General features: G+C 43.0%; 1 pseudogene; it reads right to left on the reverse strand.

Moving 5' to 3' along the window:
• Positions 1 to 19,895, reverse strand: part of LOC117352279 — a 115,857-nt pseudogene extending 95,962 nt beyond the window's left edge.
• Positions 19,896 to 20,556: the final 661 nt, after the last annotated feature.

Here is a 20,556-nt window from a genome sequence, read left to right on the forward strand (position 1 = left end):
GCATCGAGTGCCAAATTTGTCTCTCAATTGTGGCGTGAGATAGGTCTAGGAAGACACATCACGGCCGTTTAAAAGCCATCAGTTCAGCGCAGCCCTTTCATCACTACCTTTTAAGAGCCACCAGTTCATCTTTGGACTGTTCAGCACGGCCTGGGGTTCCAGCATGTGGTACATCTAGTTGTGGGGGGTGATACCCCCCCACAATCCCTATTAGCACTCGTCTGTGGCACATGATGGTCTCACACCTGCCCACACTCCACCTCAACCCCCCCCCCACCTCCCCAATCCAGGACTCCACGTCGATCCAGGAATGCCCCTACTACCCATCATCACTGCACCACAAACCTCCCAAGCCTTGATCTGGCATGAAGGGCAGCGCTGAACAGTCCCGCGATGAAAGGGCCGCGCTGAATGGTCCCATTCCGCTTGAGGACAGGCCAGCAGAAACCTTGTGTAAATCCTCTCATGCTCTTGGGGTGTTGACCCCCATTATTCTGTAACACAGTGTTCTTCAACCACCGTCCATGGACCAGTGCCGGTCCACAGAAATTTCCTGCCGGTCCACAGGGCCAGCACGTGCATCAGGCCCAAAACAGTGTTCTTCAACCGCCGGTCCACGTGCGATCGATGCGGCGTTATCTTCGAGCCGGCGCCCTCTTCCTAACTGATTCAGTGCACAAAGCCACGGGCAGTGGCTCCTACAGGCATCCTGCGCCTGAACCGGAAGTCTTCTTTCTGACGTTGCAATGTCAGAGGGAAGGCTTCCAGATGAGGCACGGGACGTGCAAGGTGCAATTAGTACTATTATGGGGGCGGGGTCTGGCCCACGACATAGCCCCGTGTTCTTCAACCGCCGCTCCACAGAATAATTCTTTTATTTCTGCCGGTCCATAGGTGTAAAAAGGTTGAAAAACATTGCTGTAACACACTGCATGCATCTTTTTCCGAATGCCCTTGACCTATCCACGGCGCGATTTACACGCATCGAATTTAAGATTCTTTGATATTTAAATTACTGAACGTTCGTTGTTACGCGTTTATCAGCCGGCACGGGAGTTTACGCTCCAAGGATAAGTGTTGTCTTGATGTGCCTTCCTTGTCTGCAGTGAAGCTTTCGAGTTACCGCAAGACAATGTTTTCCGTGCAGGGCCCTGTTTGTTAGAATAAGCTTCCTCTGGAACTTGAACAGGCCTCTTCTGTGTTATGCTTTAGCAAGGAAGTCAAACTATTCTATTTCTGCGTACTTTATACCAGTGAGTGAATTGCCAAGAGGTATTTCTCAGTCAAAATATGGGAGGGTTGGAATTTGCCATGCTGCTGGGCCCTCGATTACCAGAGGACACTCGCTGAAAATCAGGGGAGGGAAATTTCAAGGTGATGCTACAAAGTACTTCTTCACCGAGAGGGTGGTCGATCATTGGAACAAGCTGCCTCAGCAGGTGATTGAGGCCAACAGCGTGTCAGATTTTAAGAGAAAATGGGATATTCACATGGGATCAATAGGGGAGTAAAAGTCAGGGTCATTGGCATGGGCAGACTCGATGGGCTATAGCCCTTTTCTGCCGTCAATTTCTATGTTTCTATGTTTCTATTTTATGTTGTTTTATGCTTTTCATATGTTATTAGTGTAAGGTTGCAATTTGCTCATGATTCTGGATGTTTTACTGTAATCCGCACAGAATTGTGGGAGGTTTAGAATATAAATTTTTAAAATAAATGTAGGCGTCTATAATTTACATTACATTAGTGATTTCTATTCTACCGTTACCTTACAGTTCAAGGCAGATTACATAAGAATTGTTATGATGCTATGAAATACATTCGGTGGATTACATGAGAATTGTCAAGATTCTAATAAACGCCTAATGAGTGGTTTGAATATTTTTTTGATTTGCTAAGTAGATAGTGTTTTGGGTGAAGCGTGGGGCGGGTCTGGTTCTGTTATAGAGGTTTAACCTCCTCTTTTACTAACGCATCCCTAGATTAACATGCAGCACTTAGCGTTTAGCGCGTGCTAATTTGATTAGCGCACCTTAGGAAAAGAGGGCCTTAATCTAAAATTACCAAGATGTTTATCCCAAATGCCGGCCTGATAAAAGAGAATTCTGCCAAAGAATCGTTTGTAAATATATCCCGTGATAGATGGAAAGTCAAATATCCGCGAACCCCCTTGTAGGGCGTTTTTCTGTTAATAAATTCAAAGTGGTCAAGGAAATGACGAGGAAAAAGACCGCGCAAAGACTTAACGGAATCTGGCTCTAAGAGTCGGGTGCTCTTTACCCGAGAAGAATGGCATTTGTCCCTGGAATCTGCTCCCAGTTTCGGACTTGAGGATTTTCACCGAGTAATACCTGGTGGGGAGCCACAAACACTAGGGGTCACTCGGAGAAATTGAAGGGGGATAGGTTTAGAACAAATGCTAGGAAGTTCTTTTTTACCCAGAGGGTGGTGGACACATGGAACGCGCTTCCAGAGGATGTGATAGGCCAGAAATCTGTACAGAGGTTCAAGGAGGGTTTGGATAGGTTCCTGAAGGAAAAGGGGATAGAGGGGTACAGATAGAACTTGAGGTAGGTTATAGAAATGGTCAGAAACCACTTCACAGTCGCGGACCTGATGGGCCGCCGCGGGAGCGGACCGCTGGGCGAGATGGACCTCTGGTCTGACCCAGTGGAGGCAACTTCTTATATTCTTATGTTCTTATGGTGCAAATTCTTATATCTAAATTCCACATATACTCCAGCACTTGTGAGTTACGGAAAGCCTTGCTCTTACTCATTATTGATGAGAATAAAGACGGGTTGTTTAATCTTTATGGTATCAGCGTTTCTAAGCAACCCGGAGTTGGGCTCTTCGGCTGGAGATCGAGAAATGTCATGGAAAGAGCAATAATTGCTAAAACACCGAAAAGATCTGTGCCGTGATTGGTTTCGTTCAGTCTTTGTTGGCCATATTGGTAAATATTGCCTTTTTATAGGCAAGAACGAGGTCTGCAATAAAACGGACACTCCTGAGAGAACAGTGGAAGAAGGGATCTGGTTGGCTATAAGCCAAGGGTTGTTTATGTTGGATGCATATGTTTTGCCTCTGGGCTTTTGGGTGGCTAGAAGAAATGCAGATTAGGCAAATCAGCATGGAGCCCAAATGCAATGCAGAACCCGAAGAGCTCGACTGGTGCCCTGGCAACTCTGGGAGCACAACTCCGGGGTTCCAGGCAATCCAAGGGCCCAGGGCCCAGAAACAGACCCATAAGTGGTTTCTCATCACCTCACTTGCCTTTGAAGCAATGAAGTACTCGGTGTAAAGACTGCAGTTCAAGTGAGATCACTTGCGATGTGCTAGTAAGCTGCTGTTTGAATGAAACCAGGTTGTTTTTGAAGCGGCTTATTTGCGGGAGGTTCTTAACCTGAAAACTTGCTTGGAGCCCCTAATGGTTGGGGGGGGGTTTCATAGACAACCCCGCGAAAGACAAAGGTGCGTGCCGACAACTGAGTGCAAGACGGAGGCGCGCGCCGAAGAAAATTACAGGGAATTAGCGCGCACTAAACTCTAAAGCATGCATGTTAGTTTATGGACGCGTTAGTGTTTAGCGGACACTAATTTTGATTAGCTGCGCTAAATCAGTTAGCACACCCCTAGTAAAAGAGGGGCTAATTTAGGCACCACTAGGACGTCTACCGGCACCTAAGTTAAGGCGCCGTTTATAGGATATGGACCTAAAGGTCTGTATAACTATTTAAAAGAATCAAATAAATTTAGGGCTCCTTTTACTAAGGTGCGCTATGTGTTTTAGCGCATGCTAAACACCAACACGTGCATGTTAGTCTATGGACGCATTAGCGGTTAGCGCACACATATATATTTAGTGCACGCTAAACGCGCACTAAAACGCATAGCGCACCCTAGTAAACCAGGTGGTTAGTATTGTAATTTGTTGATGTTTAAGGAAGAACTGAAAAGGAGGGACACCAGTGCTGTGGACCACATGTCAAAAAGCATTCCATTCCGTTGTTTTGTTTTTTTTTTTTCCTTCTTCTTCGGATTCAGCCAGATGTGGCGAAGGCCAACTTTTTTCTTTAAAGTTCATCCACACGTGGAGAGCAAATGGCAGAAGGAACGGGAGGAGGCTAAGCAGTCTCTGCCCTTCCCCCATCCCAGGACAACCTTCCCTAATCCGAAGCGAAGGAGAGGGGTTAAAAGCTGAGGTGAAGGCAGCGACTGACTGTCCAAGCCTATTCCCAGTGATTTCTTTTAAAAAAAAACTTCTTTTATTCATCAGCCTTTCCCACTCGTGAAATCCTGCAAGTTACATATGCACATTTGTGTGCAATGCACATGCAAATTAATCATTTAACAAGCCAATCAGTGCTAATTGGCAATTAACAAGTAATAATTGGCACAAATTTGAAGTTACGCACCCAACTTTCTAAACATATTCTATAAATGGTGCATGTTCTGTTTTAGAGCATGGCTTCAAAAGGGGGTGTGGCCAGGGGAGGAGCATGGGCGTTTCTAAAAGTTAGGGGCACTGTTATAGAATCCGTGTACAGCTTAGACTCAGGCCCTGGATTGGTAGCATGGAATGTTGCTACTATTTGGGATTCTAGAATCTTGTTACTCTTTGGGATTCTGGAACGTTGCTACTCCTTGGGGTTTGGCCAGGTACTAGTGACCTGGATTGGCCACCGTGAGAACAGGCTAGTGGGCTTGATGGACTGTTGGTCTGACCCAGTATGGCTATTTTTATGTGAGCCAAGTATAGGACAATTGAGCCATTGTGACATCACTTATGAGGTTGGCTCTGAGGCATTGGTGGAATGAGGCATTATGACATCACAATCTCAGCTCCGGAATGTTGCTCTCATTGGGGTTCCGGAATCTTTCTATTTTTTGAGATGCTGGAATGTTGCTACTCCCTTGGGTTTTGGCCAGATACTGGGGAACTGGATTGGCCATCGTGGGAACGGGCTATTGGGCTTGATGGACCATTGTCTGACCCAGTAAAGCTTTTCTTATGTTCTTACATGAGCCAAGTATAGGGCAATCGAGCCACTGTGACATCACTGATGAGGTTGGCTCTGAGGCAGTGTGGAATGAGGCATTATGACATCACAATCTCAGCTCTGGAATGTTGCTCTCATTGGGGTTCCGGAATCTTGCTATTCTTTGAGATGCTAGAATGTTGCTACTCTCTTGGGTTTTGGCCTGGTACTAGGGACCTGGATTGGCCACCGTGAGAACAGGCTACTGGCATGATGGACCATTGGTCTGACCCAGTAAGGCTAGTCTTATGTTCTTAGGTATTTAGGCCTGGTTTTCACTGGCATCAGTGCTTGTACCTAAATGCTAGTCATATACACAATTCTAGAGGTGTTTTATAGAATCGCGCTAACTACCATCCTTTATGGCACAGATATTATGGGCGTCCTATATAGAATATGCCCCTAAGTGCACATTATTTAATTTTTAAAGGGTTATGTCATGGGTGGAGAATGGACGTGAACAACCATCTCACACTGACTGTAGCATGCACTAATTGTTTAATGCATACATAATGTAGAAGCCATTGACGTAGTGAGAGGGGTTGGACCGCCCTGAGTGCAGACTTGGTAGGGGCACCAGCACCTCTCCTCTTAACCCTCCACATGCACCCTTTCCCTGCCCCGTACCTCTTCATATCTCTGCCGGCCTCAAGCACGCATCTCTTACCTGCTGCTTGCACTGGCCTCATCCCTCTCTCTTACATCATTTCCTGTTTGTGGGGATCAGGAAGTGACGTCGGTGGGAAGGTTGAGGCCAGCACCAGCAGGAAGCTGTTCGTTGTGAGGAGGGGCACACTAGAAATGAGCTTAGCACATGGAAAAGTTGCACCTTAGGACATGCTTAACCCATTTTTTGTGTACCTTAGTAAAAAAAAGAAAGAGCAAGACAGACTTAACGGCTCAGGAAATTCACCTTGGACTTGCTTATGCTCTTTTTAAGGATTCTTTAAATACGTCTTTTGACTTTTTCATTCATAAGAAAGCCTGAATTTCAAATACCTATGCAGAATGAATGATTCATGAATAGTAATGTAATGTAATGTAATTTATTTCTTATATACCGCTACATCCGTTAGGTTCTAAGGCGTTTACAGAAAATATACATTAAGATTAGAAATAAGAAAGGTACTTGAAAAATTCCCTTACTGTCCCGAAGGCTCACAATCTAACTAAAGTACCTGGAGGGTAATAGAGAAGTGAAAAGTAGAGTTAGAGGAAAAATAAAAATAAAATAAACATTTTAACAAGACAGCATTGATCTAAATACTTTGGAAGGTAGAATAGTAAAGAACAGTGGTTCCTACACCCGTCCTCGGAACCCTGCTCAGTCTGAATTTCAGGACGTACACAGAGAGCATACATGAGATAAATTTGCACATAGCGGATTACTGATATTTACAATATCTTATGCATATTCATTTTGGATATCCTAAATCCCCTGTTGGTTGTAGGGTCTATCTAGTCTAGTCTTCAGTTTATATACCGGGTCATCTCCTAACAAAGCTAGACTCGGTTCACAAATAATTAAAAGACCAGAATACATAAAAAGATGCGAACTTGAAAAGGAGGGGTTAGAGTGTTATCGATTCGTCAGTTCAGTAGGTAGGCCATTAAGATATTGTGTAAATCGCAGAGCTTTTAGGACTTTATGAAATTGTTGTAGCTGCCCTATCAATCTAACAGTCAGGGAGTCTGGTCCAAGTTTCTACCAGTTTGAAACTGAAAGATTGGTCATTAATACAGATGTGGTAAGCTGTAGTAGTTTAGTGATGGCCATTCGTTAATTATGTACTCTACAGATGTGAAGGGATGAGAAACAAGGGATATAACCCACGTACATTCGGTTATAATATTTAAATGATTGTGGGTAGTTGATAGACCCCTGAGATACAAGAGTGCAGATCAGGCCATATGTCATTTCTTCATACAGTACGTTCTCACCCGCCTTTTTTAATATAATGAATTAACGTTGGATTTCCTTTTTATCATTAATGAAGTATTTTTATAGCATTTAATACATAGGTTCTGGGTCTCCTGCAATATAATTATCTCTGTATTATGTATTGCATTTCTTACATCAAATGTATAGCTCTTCCTATTGGTTTCTATTAAATGGGAGCCCGAGAGCTCGTCTCGACGAGCGAAGGTAACATGGGGAGGGAGGCCCACGTGCGTGTCCGGCGGTGGCTTGTGATGGCACCTGGGGTAGCGGCGGCATGCGCTTGGGTGGCGGGGCTTTTCCCCAATGATGAGGAGTGCGGCAGTTGGACGAGCCGCAGCCACAGGGTGCACCGAGAGGGAGGGTGCAAAATCTGGGACCTCAGAGGACTCGGGGCTTACCTGGTCCTCCGAGGTGGCTTTTCCCACCCATCCTCCCTTTAGGTTGGCCTGATAGGCTGATTAGGGTAGAACTTGGGAGCGTTATCCAGGGCTACGGGGCTGCTGGGCTCAGCGAGGGGATGAGCTGCAGGCCGGCGGAGGAGCTGCTCAGGGGTCAGGTGACCCTGAAAAATGGGGCATGTGGGGGGACTTGCCATCCCTCCAATCCTTGCTGACATGGCTGGGTCGGGGGCTCTATTTTGATGTTTTACTGTAGCTCGTGACAATTGTTATGCTTGTTGTTTGTTTAAACTGTTAATACCAATAAACAGGGCTGCGGCTAAGATTCCACCCAAAAGCCTCTGTGTGGTAATATGATAAGAGTTCGGGGATTGGGGGGGGGTGAAAAGAGGGTGAAGTGGGCCTATGCTAACCCCGCTGTTACTGTAAAGTTTGGACTTGAATAGCATTTAGTCACATTTGGGACTACAATACTCCACTTCTCTAATTAAGAAAGTATTATTTTATTTCAGTATTTATATGCCACTTATAACCTAAAGTGGTTTTACATTCAGACACTCAAGCATTTGCCCCGAACTGTGCTGGTGGGCTCACACTCTATCTAATGTACCTGGGGCGACGGGGGATTAAGGGGCTTTCCCAGGGTCACAAGGAGCAGCGTGGGGATTTGAACCCACAACCTCAGGGTGGTCGGAGTAGCTCTGACCACTATGCCACGCACTCTTCCTCTAGGCGAAATGTAATCTAACATTGCTGTCCCCAGATAAGAGCTGGTTGTTTTCAGGGGCTTGTCCTGGAGTTATTGGAACAAACTTTCCGGTAAACTTTAAAATTCTGTCGATTATTTGCAATTTCAAGGAATGCTGAAAACACTTCTTTTTTTTTTTTTTTAAACAAATATTTTAAGCATTTGAATTAAGTGTTTCTCGCGCACTGATGCTGAGAATTGGGCTTTAAAGGTGGTATTGCTTATTTTAAGACGGATGCAACCTCCCCCCCCCATAAAAAAAACCAAACAAACAAACCCAGTTTATATTGTACTCCACTCTGTACTTTCTGTGACTGAAAGAACAGACTACAAACGGCGATATTAAATAAACCTAATTGTATATTATAGTCACTCCACACTCGGGGAGTGTGTGGCACCGTGGTTAGAGCTGAAGTCTCGGCACCCTGGGGTTGTGGGCTTAAATCCCATGCTGCTCCATATGACCCCAGGCAAGTCATTCAATCCCCAATTGCCCAGGTCCATTAACTAGATTGTGATTACACCAGGAGAGACAGGGAAAAATGCTTGAGTTTAGCTCATAATTGGCATATAAATAAGAACAGAAAAAAATGAATCATTTGTATTATATAATAATTATTTTACAATTTGGGATTAAAAAAAAAAAAAAAAAATTCCCCCCCCCCCCCCTTTTTACAAAACCGTAGTGCATTTTTCTAGTGCTGGCTGTGGCGGTAACAGCTTCGACACTCATTGAATTTCTTTGAGCGTTGGAGCTGTTGCCGCCGCTGCTGGCGCTTAAAAACCACGCCACGGTTTTATACCCCAGCCGCAGACTTTGCCAAAACACGGTCATGTTCTGGTTTTGTCATTTTAAGCCCTTTTTTTTTTTTTGACTAAGCCGCGGTAGAGGTTTCTACAATGGCCCAGGGCGCAAAATGCTCGGACGCTCAACAGAATTCAACAAGCGTCGGAGCGGCATCGAAGTGTTCAATGCTCCGGGCCGTAGTACCGTGGCTTGGTATAAAGGCCTAAAATAACATAACAGCGCGATCTGGATAGGCCCAGCTGTCTGCCTACAAACCCCTCCTCCCCATTTTTCAGCCTAACCTTCCCCCACCCACCCCTTATACCGCAAACGCACTAAAGGCTTTATGAGGGTAAAAATTAGCCGCAGCTCAGCTTATTAATTCACAACATATTGTAACTTCAATGAACATCATTACCAAAAAGAGCTCCCCGTATTACACGTTTCGGAGCCTTTGACCCCACCACCTCAGCAAGGATCAGAGGGGTGGCATGTCCCTCATGCCCCATTTTATCCGGGTCACCTGACCCACCGGGCACGGCTCTCCGCCGGCCCACCACTCATCACCTGATGAGCCCCATGACCCAGTAGCTCCGGGAGACCCGCACCCACGAGCTACCATCAGCTGCCAAAAACAACGGGCAGGCGGGTGGGGAAAAAGCCGCCCTGGAGGACTCCGGAAGGAGCCGAGTCCCTGGCTTTAAAACCTCGCCCCCACGCCCCTCCCTGCCTTCCCACCAATTATTTTAAATCCCCTTAAACTGATGGGGATCTTCTCCCAATCACTTCCCCCCCCCCTTATCCCAACCCCAGCCGATGGGTGACACGTGGGCTATCCCAGCTCCGTGTTCATTCCGCACTTCGACATGCTCCCACAAACCAGAAAATGACCATGTTTTGGCAAAGTCTGCATCTGGGTATAAAATATATTTATTTTAAAAAATAAAATAAAATCCCAAACGGTAAAAACCTCAGTAGAAACCTCTATTGTGGCTTACTAAAGTTGATTGTGTGATATTTTTATGGCTTAATAAATATATTCCGTTTATCTGTTATGTATTTGTGATTTAATTGATCTTGCTGATATGCTCTTCATATTGGATTTAATAATTTGATTTTCTGTGTGTGTTTGGGGGGAGGGAAATTATACTGAAAACACAGTATAAAGTGACTAAAGTTTTACAGTGAGTTAAATATTGCAGAAGCCCTGGTAATAAAATAAATAAATTACTTCATCAGAGGGAGGGAAAATATATATTGCTCTAATGCAGTAGAAAGAAAAATAATGAACTCTTCATATACACACACCCAGGTTTAACTCAGCAGCTATGATTTTGCTCTAATCCAGGGGTAGGGAACTCCGGTCCTCGAGAGCCTAATTCCAGTCGGGTTTTCAGGATTTCCCCAATGAATCTGCATGAGATCTATGTGCATGCACTGCTTTCAATGCATATTCATTGGGGAAATCCTGAAAACCCGACTGGAATACGGCTCTCGAGGACCGGAGTTCCCTACCCCTGCTCTAATCTATTATTTTAATATTTATTTGCTACTGGTGTATCAAGGTTTAAATAAATTGTAAATTGAATTGCAAAAGACATTCTAAGAGACCTGTAAGAAACTGCCTGTTAGCTCTCTAAACAGCCTGGAAAAATATTTTGAGTGTCATCTTGTTCTCCTCTTTATCTACCTCTCTCTTTGGCCTCTGCGGGACTTCTTTGTGCTTTTTCCTTTTCCCTTTCTTCCCTTCCCCTCCTTTCCTTCTTTATCTTCCCTTTATGACTTTCATAATATGTTCTTACTGAGTAATTTACAATGCTCTTTTGTTAAATTGCAAGTTTGTTATTGATGTTACATATATGCCTTAACTTTCTTTTTTGTATTTAAAAAAATTTTTTCAATAAAATTTCATGTTAAAAATATTTTTTTTTTAGAAGGGGGCATGGCATGCGCGGAGAGTTGGCCTGCATGTGTTAACCTGCTAGCATGTTAAGATTAGCAGGGGTTAACTGGTTTCATAAACGGGAGGCAGCAAACCCTCCCATATCAAGATTTTGCAAGTCAGGCACGCACAACTTACAAAAAGGAAAGGGAAAACAGAAAGGGCTGAATTTACACTCAGCACACAGGGATACTCCCAAGTTACTGCTATGTTAGCTGCAATTTTTACAGCATGTTAGTAAGAACATAAGGGTCCGACCAATGGTCCATCAAGCCCAGTAGCCTGTTCTGACGGTGGCCAATCCAGGCCCCTAGTACCTGGCCAAAACCCAAGGAGTAGCAACATTCCAGAATCCCAAAAAATAACAAAAAGATTCTAGAACCCCAATGAGTATAAAGATTCCATCCAGAATCTCAAAGAATAGAAAGATTCCGGAACCCCAAATAATAGCAATATCCCATGCTACCGATCCAGGGCAAGCAGTGGCTTCTCCCGTGTCTTTCTCAATAACAGCCTATGGACTTATCCTCCAGGAACTTGGCCAAACGTTTTTTAAAACCAGCTACGCTATCGGCTCTTACCACAACCTCTGGCAAAGAGCCCCATAATGTCTGACATCACCAGCAGGTGGCAGCTTAGAACAATGAATTGATTAACATAAATAGCATGTGGAACTATTGATCAGAGGTTCTCGTCTGAGCTACCTCGGATAGTTGCTGTTCGGGAGTTAGGACCAACTTCTGTAGCTTTGCATATCTTTTAGGCGCAATTAGATTTCCTGCGAGTTTAATTGTTGCTAATATACGAGTAGTTTTTTTGTGTTGTTTGGTTCGAAACCCGCCGATCCCCCCACTTTACTGCATATTTATGAAACTCTTTTTTGAAACCATGAAATAAATGTATTATTACAGGCTTGCAGTGTACTATGCAGCTCTGATCCGAAGACAGCTGACAGTGAATTCTCAGTGCAGCTGGTACTTCTCAATGAGCAGAAACAGTGCAATTAACTTTTAAAGCAGAAAATACAAAACGGTGTCAACCGAGTGTGCAGGAGGAGATAATCTTTGCTGTCTTTGCCGTCTCTTAGCAGATATAACTCCATTTCACTTCAAAGCACTATTTTTATTTTTTTTTTTAAATTTCGTGAGCTAATAATTACTACTAAAATTGAACATATGATATTGATTCTATAGCTTGATTTCATAACGAGTGAACGACTTTAGACCGGACATAACCGTGCTCCTCAAATAACTGGTATATTTGTACGAGTTTTAGTCTTATTGGGGGTTCCCCTTAACTGTATCCATGACATCTTGTTTGTCTGTCTTGCCTGTTTGTTTAGATTGTAAGCTCTTTGGAGCATGCACTGTCTTTGTTGTGACTCTGTACAGTGCTGCGTACGTCTGGTAGCGCTATAGAAATTAATTAATAGCAGTAGTAGATGCCAAGTATGAAATAAAACAGCCAGTCACAAAGGTGCGCTAAACGTTTTTAGCGCGCGCTAACCCTGTGCTACACGGAAATACTAACGCCAGCTCTATGGAGGCATTAGTCTATAGCACGCGTGGTAATGTAGCGTGCGCTTAAAACGGCTAGCGTACCTTCGTAAAAGGAGCCCTTAGAGCAGCTTATACATAGTACGTGGTATCTGCGAATCGGTACGCTGAAAGATTAGCTTTCATTCTTACAAGGCCCAGTTTTTACGCATCTTGTCAAACAAATGAATGCATAAGATACCGTCAAATTAGAAGGGCACATGGGGAAAGAGAAGCGCAAACCTCTGTCGGAAATAAGGACGGTTGGGGGGGGGGGAAAATTTGCATTGACCGTTCAGTCTTTTGCAGGCAGTGGAGAAAAGGCTGTCTGGACGGGTGTTGAATTTGCGCAGGGAAGTCAGGCTGCAAAGCAGCTAGAACCCCCTTAAGCGAATTTCTTAACTTTATATTAGAATTTGTGGTTATTAGATGACAATTACAATCTTCGGGTAAGAAGTTATGAACAAGGTTATCGTTGTAGCTGACTGGGAATGAGAAAGCGCAGAGGGACCGTCTTATCAGGACGCCTTATAGTTTGTGTCTAAAATGTTACTTCCGCAAATGCCTTCGCCTCTTTTATTAACTGTAAAACCATATTAAGATTACATTTTCCCTAGTTACCGACTCTGACGCCTTTCAAGCTTTATAATTACCGCCCCAAAAAAATGCTAGTTGCCAAATACTGTTCACGGCCATCCTTTTTAATGTTTGCCAGAGCACTTCCTACGATCACGGTAAATCAGTGGTCTCAAACTCGCGGCCAGGTCCTATTTTGAGGCCCTCGGTATGTTTATCCTAATCACAAAAGAAAAATAAAACCGTTTCTTGATCATATGTCTCTTTAGCTATAAATGACAATATTATTATTAAGACTTAGCCAAAAGGAAAGATTTATAAACTATAAAGAGTTTTTACCTCATGCAAAATTGTCATTTCTTTAATATGGCATTAACTATTTTTTTCTGAGGCCCTCCAAGTACCTCCAAATCCAAAATGTGGCCCTGCAAAGGGTCTGAGTTGGAGACCACTGCTGTAAATGTTTAAATAGACCAAACGTTCATTAGAGTTGGGCGGAATCCTAAGCCTATGGAAATGACAGAAAATTCGCGAGTGTCGTTATTGTAGGTTTGCTTGTGTTTGTGTGTCTGTCCGAGGGAGTGCTGAAAAGAAAGTTTCTCAGCCCAGCCAAGAAGAGAAGGATGGGGCGTCAAAACGGAATTTCGTTTCTGCAAAATTTGGCACTTAAAAAAACCCACTCTTTTCAACGAAGAGTGGCAAAAAATAACGCTCAGAATTATAGGAAGTTGGTTGCTTGGGCGGTGATCTCGTCCATGCGTTTGCAGAGATAAAAAGCCTAGAGCAGAAGGAAATCAGTGGGCTTCTCTTTCTCCAAAATACTGCAATGACTTTTTGCTCTTTCTTAGCAGCGGAATTTCATGATCCTTTCGAGCTATAATATAATGTATTTTGTATAATGTGCAGTTGAATATGAACGTAAAACTTTTCCCTAATATATCATATTAATATAACAAAATATGCATTCCAAAATTACAAATAGTAAATGAACTATGTATTGTGTAGATATGGCATCATAGTGAATACAAGCAGTATGGGTATAGCCATAAATTAGAATTTGGTGAAAGGGATTCAGGAAGGTCGGTTTTGGCATCAGAGCCAGACTGGTTAACCAAAATTCAGATTATTTAAAGACTATTATATTAGGCTAATTGAAAATGTACACAAGCCATTAAATTATGGTTAGGCCTGCACGTGCTGTAATATTAGCAGCATTACCAAACTGCTGTTTTGCAGAATTAGAAATCTTCCCTTACCAGGTTTTTAGCTGATCCTTTTTTTTTTTTTTTTCCTGCGATGCTCATTTGTTGCGCCCTGTCTTGGAAAGCTGGTGTAGAAATGATACCCACGGAAACTACATAAGTGAGAACATCCTGAAAATACAGCTTAGGGAATTCTCTTGCATGAATTTGCTGGCACAATATCTGCCCGTACACACCTGTGTGGGTGTGCCCGCAGAATACTGAAGGAGAAAACCAGATTGTTATCAATTACAAGAAATATGGACTGGCCACAGCTGCTGAAAATGAAGTCCTTCCCATCTTCCTCGGCCTGAAAAATTTTACGTCCTTAAAGTTCTCAGTCCGACCAAGAAGAGAATGAATGATGTGGAGCCATGAAACTTGCAAGTTATTTTCCACACTTTTCTTGACACTTTTTGTTTCAATGATATGAAATGAAACAAAAAGTGTGGAATAACTTGTAAGTTTCATGGCTCCACATCATTCTCTTCTTGGTTGGGCTGAGAACTTTTTAGCAGCCCCTGGTATTGTGATGTCATAATGCCTCATTCCACCAATGCCTTCAAGCCAACCTCATCGGTGATGTCACAATGGCTTGGTTTCCCTGCGCTTGTGCCCATTTGATGGATGCATTTGCCTAATTGAAACGAAAAGTGTCAAGAATGGTGTAGAATAACTCGTATGTTTCATGGCTCCACATCATTCTCTTCTTGGATGGGCTGAGAACTTTTTAGCAGCCCCTGGTATTGTGATGTCATAATGCCTCATTCCACCAATGCCTTCAGCCAACCTCATCGGTGATGTCACAATGGCTTGGTTTCCCTGCGCTTGTGCCCATTTGATGGATGCATTTGCCTAATGAAACGAAAAGTGTCAAGAATGGTGTAGAATAACTCGTATGTTTCATGGCTCCACATCATTCTCTTCTTGGATGGGCTGAGAACTTTTTAGCAGCCCCTGGTATTGTGATGTCATAATGCCTCATTCCACCAATGCCTTCAAGCCAACCTCATCGGTGATGTCACAAATGGCTTGGTTTCCCTGCGCTTGTGCCCATTTGATGGATGCATTTGCCTAATTGAAACGAAAAGTGTCAAGAATGGTGTAGAATAACTCGTATGTTTCATGGCTCCACATCATTCTCTTCTTGGATGGGCTGAGAACTTTTTAGCAGCCCCTGGTATTGTGATGTCATAATGCCTCATTCCACCAATGCCTTCAAGCCAACCTCATCGGTGATGTCACAATGGCTTGGTTTCCCTGCGCTTGTGCCCATTTGATGGATGCATTTGCCTAATTGAAACGAAAAGTGTCAAGAATGGTGTAGAATAACTCGTAAGTTTCATGGCTCTCCACATCATTCTCTTCTTGGATGGGCTGAGAACTTTTTAGCAGCCCCTGGTATTGTGATGTCATAATGCTCATTCCACCAATGCCTAAGAGCCAACCTCATCGGTGATGTCACAATGGATTGGTTTCCCTCTACTTGTGCCCATTTACTAGATGCATTTGCCTCATTGAAATGAAAAGTGTGGAATAACTTGTAAGTTTCATGGTTCCACATCATTCTTGGTTGGGCTGAGAACTTTTCAGCGGCCTCTCCCTACTTACTGCTTCAAATGTACTCTTCCTTACTGAAAAAAAAAAAAAGAGAGGATCGTATATTTTTACAAAAGGATCCCTCTATGAATTTGGGATTACAAATGTGGTGTAATCTTTATTTGGGAATTATTTTTATGAAAGGGTGTTAGCGCTACTCGATATCGTAATGTCACTTTGTTTGGGTTTCTAAGAGTTATGACGGTCTAACTTTACTCAGTTAGGGAACATTTCTCCCATGAAATTGCTATAAGATTATAATTATAAAGATTATAATTGGAATTAAACAGGCCCACAGCCCGGGATGGAATATTAAAAGATCTAAAAGGTTTTAGCCTGCTGATTCTTATCTTCTAAAAGTTGCAGGTTTAATGGAATGAAAATGGGGTTAAGGACTCTTGACTTTAATAATATATATAATTCATTATCAAGGAAAAGTACAGTAGCAGAGGACGGGATACTATGGCCCTCTTTTACTAAGGTGTGCTAACCGATTTGAACTCACTAAACGCTAATGCGTGTATGTTAATCTATGGATGCGTTAGCGTTTATTGCGTGCTAATCGGTTAACGCACCTTAGTAAAACAGGGGGTATGTATCCATCCCCAGGTGAGGGTGAGCGTCTGTCAATCCCGGGGAGGTGGTTTCTGTTAATCTCTACGGATATAGGCCCTGGCAGGCTGCGTCGGATCCTACTGAGCTCCAGTATGGAAGATGGAGGCTATGCGGCACCCTATCCCACATCCTGGTCGCTTCTAGGGGAAATTCGAACAGGCTATCCAGAAAAGAAAGAAAGGAAACAAGCCCCCACCCAAGCTCTGCATCACTGCATTTGTATTTACCTCTGGAAAAAGGAATAAGGAGGGTGTGTATTATTTAATGCTTTTCCCACTCCTGCAAAACCCCCTGGACATGGGTCCAGTAAATTCTCCCATCTAGCCTGGTCCAGGTTTCTGTTCTCCTGTAGCTGCAGACTTGAAGATTTCTTAGTCCCTTGCTACAGAAGGCAATTTTTGACTGACGCTTTCGATGTTCCCCGTTTGATTAAGATAGTACCTTTGCCTTCATTTATAAAGCTGAGGGACTGGGAAATGAGGTGGAAAGAACTGAGGAAGAAGAGGGCTCCATTTTGGTATAGTATACATTTTTCAATGCGCCGTCCCTACTTTGCTCTGAAACGTGCCCTAAACATGAGGCCATTTGAATGACTTTTACCGGCGGTGTCTGTCTCTGCTAAAATGTTTAGGGGAAGTTTCAATGGAATCTATGGAATCTAAAGAAAGCGAAGCTTCTGCTAGTAAATGAAACGTCTCAAAGAAACTATAGGGGCCTGTTTTACTGCATGTTTTCCTGTTCATTTTCCTTCGATATATCAAAGAAACTACTGCAAATGGATCTGATTGCTCGGCTGTCTTCCGTGAGGTGTGTTTTGTTGTTGTTTTTTTTTTGATGGGTTAAGATTTAAAGCAGTCTTCAGAATAACAAAGATGAAAGAATGAAATGACAAAAAATTAACCCAAACAGGAAAGACAAAAAAAAAAAAGGAAATGAAAGGCAGCAAAATCGAAGGTAGGAAAGAAAAAATAAAAGTCTTTTAAATGTTGGATTATCGATTATTCCATGGGTTTTAAAAACTGTGGTCTGGAATCTGCGTATCGCACAGAAAAGTAGTTAGCGGATTTGGCAAGTCTGTTTTTAAAGATTTCCCCCCTTTAATCCACACCCACCACCTTAGTAACTTTTTCATATCTTGTCTGTCTGTGGAGAACATATCGTTGGATCTTTCATATATTTAAGTTTTGTATTTATTTGATTTCGATTTTTTAAAATATTTACAATGTGGGCTCGTCCACTCCGACTCTCCTGAGATTTATCAGAAGTATTGGAGGAATCTTTAAAAGGCTTGGGCTCCAGGAGTAATAAAGAAAACAGGTGTCTTAGGTGTCGGATTTTTCTGATGGATTATCCGTGCTTATATAAGCGGGTGTTTGTCCAGCTACTGGCCGACCCCTGCACTGATGGATGGAATGTTACAGTAACCTCAGCCTTTCCCTGCCAGGAATTCCCTTTCCTCCTCTCGTGCCTCCAAAAAGCCTGACCAGGGGCTGCAGTAAAAATCCCAAGTCAGCATGAGACTACTGATATGAAAAATACTGAAATAAACAAATAAAAAAAAAGTTATGACGGAATGAGAAACCATACAGAATAAACGTATAAACAAGTTAGAAAATCAAGGGAATTTGATCAAGAAGATATAGAAATAGACATTCAGATTTTTTTTTTTTTTTCTTAATTATTTTTTCCTTTTCAGGTCTACATTTTCCTTTTGAAATTAGAAATATCGCTCAATATTTCTCAAGTTTCACAATGCAGTATTTCACAACGACCCTGTCTGCATTTTTTTTTTTTTTTGGTTAGGGCTGCCTAGATAAAGAATTTCACTTGTCTCCTCTCCAAACAGAGAATTTGGAAACCCACCGGGCTATGTTGAACGCGATCAATTTATGTGCGCTCCTATTAAAGTCTGATTTTAATTTAAATCGATAAAATGGGGAGGTTAACACTGTTGCTACCTCTGCTGAAACAACTGAGAGAATTTGGTTTAGGGTCAGAATTTGGGTTATGAGCATTTAGGATAAGAATCCATGGGTTTCTCTGCTTCCCAAAGACAAGGTCTCTGCACGTGCGTTTACAAAGAACCAAGAAGGTACTAATTAAATCTCTGTTTTTGTTAAAGAAGCGATTACTGCACTATACCAGGGGGGGTGCTGAAAAGTTCTCAACCCAACCAAGAAGAGAACGAATATGGTTCAATCAATGGTCTGAAACCATTTTAAAAAAAAAGAACCCAAACAAAACGAAAAACCTGACAATTTTGTTTCTGCAAATTGGCACTTAACGAAATAAGACAGCACTCTTTTTCAGCTACCGTGCCAAAATAATGCCCAGAATTTAGGAAGTTAGTGGGTTGGGTTGAGAACTTTTCAACACCCCCCTGGTACTTAAAAGCCACATTACGGCTTTGCTTTCATTTACTTAAGACTGAAACGTGATATAATATTAAGACTAGTCCATAAAAAGGCAAGTTTTAACAATTTAACCCCCACGCAAAGAACCCCCCCAGAGATGGACTCAAGAAAATAAGGCTGTACTTGCTCTTTAAATATTAAACAAAGTACATTTTCTTAAATTCTTGGCTGTTCCAATATTTGTTGCCCAGGGCAGTTCGGCTTAGCTCCATCCAGGTTGCCTTTTTTTCATAATTCAGTAGAGCATATGTTAAAAAAAACAAAACAAAACCCAACAAAGCTTGTTTCCGACGTGGAAAAGAGGATTGAAAGCCAAGAAGACCCTTCCTACACAGAGACTTAAGATCCCCGAAAGATTATAAATTCATAGCCAAGAATTTTGCTAATTGCAACCACGGGCAAAATAAACTGAAAATAAAGAAAAAAGAAACCAGCAGGAAAAAAAAAAAGATACAGCTCCTGCTATTTCTTGAAGATTTTAGTAGCGCTGGTGTGGTATTTCTAAGGGATCCCCCCCCCAAACAAAAAAAAAAAGCTGGTGGAGTTCTCTAGTTGTTACTGGGGAAAAGGGGCTAGTTTGAAACCAGGAGCTTAAAAAGATGGAAGAGAAAGGAGATGTCTTACCGTAGCAAGAGATGAGGGCTCCGTTGTGGTGGTTTTCCTGCAGTTTGAGGTTCTCCGGAGGGGTTTTGCAGTTCCTTTGCACGTAGAGATGCTGCGGCTGGTATTTGTTAAAGGAGCCTTGCTGCTCCCCTGTGCTGCTCTGGACGCTGCCATCCAGGGACTGGCATTCCTGCTGGTAGGAGCTCCTGGACTTGTCCCCAAAGCTTTGTCCTTTGCTGGCCAGGAAAGAGGGAGCGAACTTGTCGCTGAGCTGGAATGCCCTAAAAGGCGAGCCTTGGTGTTCTCTGCTCTGCGTGGCTGAGCTGTAGTAGGAATCCATGCTGGTCGTATCACAATATGACACACAAGTCTCTGCATTCATTCCTAAAATGAAAGGGGCCAAATGACCTTAATTCTTTTTTTGGAGGGGCACCAGAAGGCAGTCACTCTCGCAGCTGGGGGACTGAAATGTAAGAGGGTTCAGATGTTGGCGAGAACTCCGAGCGAACCAAATCTCAAAAGCCCCCTTAAGGTTTTGAAGAGAAAAAGGGTCCCCTTTTCGCTTAAAGAGAAGCAACTGTTTAGGTCTCCCTCCCAGAGCTTTCCCAAGATTACCCATCCCCCCCCCAAACAAAAAAAAGCCAAGCTAAGACCTCTCCCCCAATTACATTGGAGATGATAGCAACCGGAGAAGAGGGAAGTCCTCAGATCTTTTGGGTAAAAAAAAAAAAAAAAATCTTGTATAACAAAAGTTTAGGAAACAAATACAATGAGGAGCTGAAACTGTCCTTGGTGGGAAGTGCGGGCTCATTTTGACTTGGGGATTTTCGTCTTCGTGGTTACAGAGGACACATTGGGCTCCTTTGACAAAGGGGCGCTAGGCGTTTTTAGCGCCGCGCTACCGTCTGCTCAAGAGGAGGCGGCAGCGGCTAGTGCCGCGGCATTTTAGCACGCACTGTTCCGTGCGTTAAGGCCCTAATGCACCTTTGTAAAAGGAGCCCTTTGTGTTTCAACAAATAGGGTTTTCGTCTCCTTGATTACAAGCTCCCCGTGTAGCTATCACTTTAAGAATTGTTTGTTTATTAGGTTTTTATATACCGCCTATCAAGGGTAT

Source organism: Geotrypetes seraphini, chromosome 19, assembly GCF_902459505.1.
Source record: "Geotrypetes seraphini chromosome 19, aGeoSer1.1, whole genome shotgun sequence".
Taxonomy (NCBI): Eukaryota; Metazoa; Chordata; class Amphibia; order Gymnophiona; family Dermophiidae; genus Geotrypetes; species Geotrypetes seraphini.